Genomic DNA, 7,903 nt, shown 5'->3' on the forward strand with positions numbered 1-7,903 from the left:
TAATAATTAAATAAACAAAATCAAAATACATCAAACTAAATTGAATATTTTAAAAATATAATCTAATAACTTCTAAATAATACTTAATTTTTTCATTTCACAAATATCTGAATCTATCACATATCATTTTATCCGATCCTTGATTATAGATGTGAGATTTATAATATACCCCTTTATATTTAGAAATGATCATCTTGAGTATTAATATTTATATATAGATGGATGATCCAACAATATTAGATCAAATAGATTCTAATACCATATTAAAATTAAAACTAGGTCAACCTAATCTTTTGAAATTAACAAAAATCGAATTATGAATCTTTAGGTTATAAAAACTCTAATACCATATTTAAAATATTATTTTTAAAAAATTTAAATTGACAAAAAAATACATAAATAATTTTTTTAGATCATTCAGTACAAATCGATCTACCAAAGAAAACTAAGCAGTAATGTATCCAACAACACACAATTAACTTCTTTTAGCATTGTCATAAAAAATTAATTAGAGATCCTTAATTAGAAACACTAAAAATACAAAATACAACCAAATCTACCATGTAAATAAATAAAGACTTAAGTACATATTATCACCGATCAATCTAAGACATATACATAATAATTAAAAAATATACATAAATAATTATATTTTTATTATTTTAAAAAATTAATTTTTATATTTTTAAATATTAAAAGCTAAAGCTTAGTAAAATTCTAAGGATTATAATTAACCCAAATTATCATAATATTTTTTCTTCAACTTGTGTATAAGATTAGTAAATATTCAATTTTAGACACAACCTAGATCCTACGAAAAGGATAATGGCCACGACTATGATGTGCACACAGCACACATCTTATTCAAACATTAAATTGCTATTATTTCCATAAGACCTCAACTCTAGTTAACTTATTCACCTAAAATTCATATACCCGCGTGCTTATTATTAGTTATTAATTACTATATATGTATTTTTTTATACGGTATCTCTCAGTCTAATAGCATTAAATTTTATTTAAAAGTTTGTTACTTGTTAATGAGTAGCTGCATATAGCAGATAGAATTCGAATTCTCGACATTTGTTTAAACAGACTAGTGAGTTAATCACTAGATCAATCCAATTTAATTATTATATATATCTTTTATAATCGATAATATTAAAAAAATAAAAAAATCTAAATTTATCTTATTTATTATTTATTAATTTTAATAATAATTAATAAATATTAAATAAATTAAATTTTAACTATTTTAACTAATTTTTATTTGTAACTAGATATTTTCATTTTATAATTTAATTTATAGTTAGTCTGATTTTACCGAATCTATTACTAAATCGTATTTATTATGTACCATGACCAAGAATGCAAAAACTTAAAATTAATTATTTATTAAGATATATGGATGGATTTAGACAAAACTTATTCTTAAAAAGGGAAAACGACAAAAATGAAAAGATTAAAATACATTCGTTGTTAACCAGTTCTTATGAAATTCTTTCTTAAGGAATCTGACGAGTTGAATATTCGAACGCGCGCGTGGCTTTAAATACTAACCAATAGAATTATGAATGGAGACTAACTGATTGATATATATATATATACTATTTGTGAGAATCAGCAAAGAAATCATTGAATATAATATTGATTAGGTTTCAGTATTCATCAACTTTGCTATACTTTCAGTATGGGTTTGTCCATATTTCTTACTTTAAATGACTTTTATATCATGCAAACAAGAAAGCAAAAGGGACATTTTATGCAAGGATAATGAAAAACAAAAATCTTGATATCTAATTCCGCCTGAATTTCTAATAATTGTTTTTGCATAATAGTTATATATTTTATAGTTATGCCTCTTCACACAAATATCTCTTTTTAAAAATTCTATAAATTTTGTATATGTTTATTTCTTTTATTTATTTTATGCTAAAATTCTTTCTATTTGATATCAACAGTGATCAAATTTTAAATTTTTTTTTTATAAAAATTTTGATATATAATCATGAAATCACTTATCCCAGTTATAGATATATCTAAGAAGTTTAGAATCTCCTTGCACTAGTTACCTTCTATAACAAGCAACAATACAAACAATAACAAGTAACAAATTAAAACTGACAGAATGATATACATGTGGATCCTCAAATGATTTTGAATTAGTCTCAACAATTTTAGTGAGGACACATCATAGAAGTTGATTTTGCTATTGCATCAACTAGCTCGAACTGTAACTTCCAAGCCTAAAAAGAAATTAAACACTCCAAGATCGTTAACTGTAAAGACATTATTCACAGAAGTAATGAAATCATATATGTAATTGGAATTATTTCCAGAAACAATAATAATATCTACACATACTATGAGATAAGCAATTGAAGAAGCATGATTTCCAATACACAATGACACATCAAACTTGGAATTAGAGAATCCATATTTCTTTAAGGTTGATACAAGAGTATTGAACCAAGCTATTGGGGCCTACTTTAAACCCTATATTTCTTTATGCAAATCGGACACTAAAGATGAGCTATTAGTGACAAAGCGAGTACATTTTTATGATAATGGTTCTTGAAAAAAGATTATTTAATATGGTATTCGAGATCTTAATTTTATTATTGTAGTCTTTCATATACAATTTTAGATATTATAGTGATTTTTGAATATCTTTTTGATAATGAATCAATTATCGCCGCGCTGACTTAACATTACGTTGACACGTTGGAGGGTGCCAAAATGTTACCGTTTTGGTTTGACGTCTAAATTTGATTAAAAAAAAAAAAAGATACCGTTCGGAGTAAACATAGCATATAAAACACAAACACTAACACTTCACTTATCTTTTCCACTTCTAAACTCCTTCTCATTTTTCTTCTTCTCTTTATTAATAGTGTATTACCATAGGGTTTCATGGGTGAGGTTTAAGGATGTTTATAAAAAAATCAAAATGTGGTTAATCGGTTAAAAAATTATAACCACATTTTGGTTAACCAATAATAAAACAATTTTAAAAATCATATCTATATTTTTTAGAATTGATTAACTAAAATCAAATAAAAAAATCAGTTTTTAATCGATTAACTAAAAGCAAAACCAAATTAAAATCAAAACCTAATTAAAACTGGTTTTATTCAAACTCCAAAATTAGTTTTTACATACTTTCTTTTTCTCTCTCTCTAGAGAGAGAGGAAGACAAAGAGAGGAGAGGGGGAGAAAGAGGGGAAGGGGGGAGAGAGAGAGAAGGAAGAGAGGATAGGAGGGGGAGAGAAAAGGAGAGAGATGGAGAGAAGGAAATAAAAAAAGTTACTCGTATCATTTAGAAAAAAAATTATTTACATTAGAAAAAAGAATGAAGCAATAAAAAGGATTTCATTATTTACAAATGTTACTCGTATCATTTAGAAAGAAAAAAAAATTAATTTTTTGATTAAAAAATTTAATTTGAAAAAAAAGGTTAAAAATTTGAGTTTTTGTATGTAAAAAATTAATTTTTGTGTAAAAATTGATTTTTAGGTGTAAAAACCAATTTTTTGGTATAAAAACCAATTTTTAGTGTAAAAACCGATTTTTATTTTAATAACCGGTTAAAAACAGGTTTCAAATTTTACTAACCGGTTTTATCATGTACAACCAATTTGGTTAATTAATTAACCAAGACTATATTTTTGGTTAACCAAAAAACTAATTTGATTTTTGGATTAACCAAACCATGAACACTCCTAGTGGGGTCAAAAGCTTTGAGACAAGAAAACATCTGACTCAGGACTGAGTTAGTTGTTTGTCTCCTCCATTGAAAGCAAGAAGTTCTTCCATTTTTGTTGTTAGCGAAGGTAATTTTTTTCTTATAATGCAATAATAATTGTTCATTATATTCGTCTTGTAAGTGGTTAGAATTTTTTTATTTTTTTTGTCAATTTAATTTTTTGAGTTTGATGGTGTTTAAGTTAGGTTGGAATTTTGTGCTGATACTCTGTTTTAACCGAATGGAACAGGACTATGATAAATGATGGTCATAATATTGAAAAAATAGTTATTTAGTGGTGTTAATTTTGTTTTTTTTTATGAAGTATAAGTAGTTCACAAAAATCTATTTGAGTTAAGGGTATATGAAGTAATTGTTTTTCAATTTTCTGTAGATGGAAGGGATGCTAAATATTATGTTTTATCATGGGGTGATTTCTAAAAAAAATAAAGAAGGGATGATGATATATTTTTCAGATAACAAAGCTTGTTTGGTGATCTAGATGTGGATACTCTATATGTCTTCTATCTGAGAAACTACCATAAGAAGCTTTGATATAATGAGATAAAGCAATGCTGGTGCATTACAAAAAACAAACGCTGAAGACTTTACCGGCGGTTTAGGTGTCAAATTCGTTAGGTCAAATTATTATCTGCAGATTTTCATTTCTAATAACGGTAAATTCGCCGGTAATAATTGGAGAAAAAAACATGAAATTTAGCTGCAGATGTCAATGATACAGATTCAAGGACTGAGTGACACGTGCTCATAGCATTCTTTAAGGGGGGCAGGCTTGCCAAAGATCTCTGCAGCTTGTAGGGCTTGCATGATGGAGGCGCGAGGCTGGAGCTCCCGTGCAACTGACGGTGACTGTGAGAATCCCGGCGGCGGTCGCAGTGGAGGAACCTATGGTTTCTTTTTAGGGAGATGCTTCTCCTTCTGTTGGCAACTGTGCATGATGCGAGGATGAGAGATTGCTGAAGACCCAACCCAACCTGTTTCTGAGAAGCACTCCATACGACAACAAAGGCCCAATCCGTGAAGCTGTTGTGCAACCCAGTAGCTCGGCTTAGCTAACCATTCCCATGAGCGTCCACCTTCTCCTAATCTCCTACACCATTTTGCAAAAGATGACAACACGTGTTAAGAAGAGATGCAATCAGAAAAAATATCTGTAAATCCGTATAGAACTTCATCTATACATTAGATGGCCCCTTTTATATTAATCAGTAAAAAAGTTGGGATGATCTTTGAGAAATCAAGATGATCCTTTATGCTGAGACTTTGAACTATCGTGATCTCGGTCAAATATTTGATGAGAACAAAGACATGTGGTTCTTAGAAGGGAAAAAAGTGGCTTTTGATATTATATTATGGTTCCTAAAGACTTTGAAGTTTAGGAACAACTCAAAGAATCTTGGATATTGATAAATAGAAGAGTAAAATAATAAATAAATTCTTAAAAATTTATATTTCAAACAGATTAGTTCATAAAAAAATATCAATAAAGTCTTTTATAATAGCAAATGTGGACAAATTAGTTTAAATTAAAATCTTTTATTCTAATTATATGAACTAATTTAGAGATAATGTATCCACATCTGTTATTCTAAAAAACTTTATTAATACTTACTAATTTGTCCGAAATGTAAATTCTTATAGATTTATTTGTCACTTTCCTTTAAATAAAACAATGCATGAATGCTCATAATTAAAAAATAGCTAAATTAAAATTTGTGTATATTAGATTTAGTTACACACTACATTATTAGTCTAGCACTAACTACCTTCTGCAACAAGTAACAAAGTTAATACACAACCATCTAATCATAGTTAAGTTATACAAAGCCTTACTTAAATTTTCCCTTATATATAAGAGTAATTCTGCAAATGTAAGCAATTTTATATCCAAGCTCATCTAAGTAATTTGAGTTACACGTTTTTTTTATTTTTTTCTTTTTCTTTAATTTCTTGACCGTCATCACCAACAACACCTCTTCCTCTTCCTCTCACTCCTCCTCCTATTGGAATTTCGTCTCCTCCTTTCTTTTTATCTTTCTCCTCCATCATCATCATCATCATCATCATCATCATCATCGTTATCGTCATTGTCTTCTTCTAATACATATCGTCGTTATCGTTATCATCGAATTCGAATTTATATAATGGACAATTTTCGGTTCATTTGGTATTATACAATGGTTTTATTTTGAGCTATTTTTTGGTTCATTCGAGACGCAAGTGTTTTTGAATTCGAATTTATATAATGGACCATTTTTGGTTCATTTGGTATTATGCAATGGTTTCGTTTTGATAATATTTTCGGTTCATTCGATCACTACAGAGAATCAGAATCAATAAAGATGTTAGGAAAATATTAGTGTTGTTGCTGATGACGATAATGATGATGGAGGAGGAAGAAGAAAAAGAAGGAGGAGATAAAAAAAATTAAATAAAAAAAAACAGGAGGAGGAGGAGATGGATGTGGTGGTATGGTGGTGGTGATGATCACTACTAGAAAAAGCGTTTTTTTCGACATCAAAAATCGACAGTTATTTCTGCCGTCGATATTTTCGACGGCTTACTATCGATATTGCTAAAAAAATAATTAAAAATAAAATATTAAAATCGATAGTTAGGTCGTCGATAATTTTATGATACATTAATTTTTACCCTTGTATCGTCACATTGTCGACGAACCGGGGTTGAAATTATTTTTATTTTAAAATCAACAAAATTTGGTGTCGATTTTATTAATTAAAATATCGACAACATTTACCATCGATAAATTTTAACGGTCTAGATCGTTTTCTAAAACCAAATAAATGGTGTAGATTTAATGTATAAAGTAGACGCTTAAAGTGTCGATTGTTTTTAATTTAAAATCGACAAATGTGCCGGCGATTTTTATCACTAAAAATACTTACTCGCATCCACTTCCCGCGTCCAAAGTTCAGAGACACTGTCGGTATAGATAAATTTAAAATAGACAAAAAAAAACAAAATATAAAACAAAAAATTTGTCGGTATCTAAATAATTAAATCGATGGCAACTGTGTTGATTTTATTGAATCAAATATCGACAGTAACGAGGTTGATTTTATATAATAATATCGACAGCAACATTGTCAATTTTATTAAGCATACTATAGACGAAAATATTGTCGATTTTATTGAATCAAATATCAACATAAATGACGTCAATTTTATATAATAATATCTACGGCAACGCTGTCGATTTTAGTAAGAACGTAAAATTCTCAAACTCATATTATAGACGGAAATAATGTCGATTTTATTAGAATTTTGAAAAAATTGGCAAGTTTAATAACGACCACCTCCGCTGTCCATTTTGCCGTCAAATTTTAATATTATCAACGGTTTAGCCGTCGATTTGGCCGTCGATTTTAATGATGTTTCTTGTAGTGGATGACGATAATGAAAAAGTAGGAGGAGGAGAAGAAAGAAGAAGAAAACGACAAAATCCCACGGCATAAATTAAATGACTTAAATAAATTTAGATGTAAAATTGCTTGAATGTGTAACAGGACTCTATCCTTAATTATCCCAAAATATTAAACAGTTAGACATAAAAATATATAAACGATTATATATCCTATATAGTTAATGAAAATGAATTTTACATATTGATATCATAAAGATTAAATTAAAATTAACTTAGAAGAATGCACAGTAAAAAAAATTGGAAAATTAATCTGTCTATATACAAATAATAAATAATAATATCATCCTAAAATCTATTCTTGTTGCCTCCATCCTATTATTTCATGTTTTTATCGCCGGAAAGAGAAGTAATAATATAAGTTTGATACTCTTTTAAATCCTATATATCTTATAGACATATGATCTACCTGTAGCTTTTATAAGCAATTGGGCAGCACTTTTTCTCTTTTTAATACATCTCATCTTTCAGCGTGAAAAAATAATGAACTTTAAGCTTTTATTATAAAAAAAAGTTTTGAAAACTAATTTTTTTCAACCAATACTATCCTTTAATTTTCTCTCTTTTATTAGTTGAAAAAAGAATAGTTCTCTAATTAAACCGCATTATTATAAAATGGTGATTTCTTCCATACCCAACTAGTTTGAGGGTATTACATACCCTTCCTACATGTTCCAATTAAGTGTTGACAAATG

The sequence above is a fragment of the Arachis duranensis genome, chromosome 6 (assembly GCF_000817695.3).
Source record: "Arachis duranensis cultivar V14167 chromosome 6, aradu.V14167.gnm2.J7QH, whole genome shotgun sequence".
In the NCBI taxonomy this organism is placed as follows: domain Eukaryota; kingdom Viridiplantae; phylum Streptophyta; class Magnoliopsida; order Fabales; family Fabaceae; genus Arachis; species Arachis duranensis.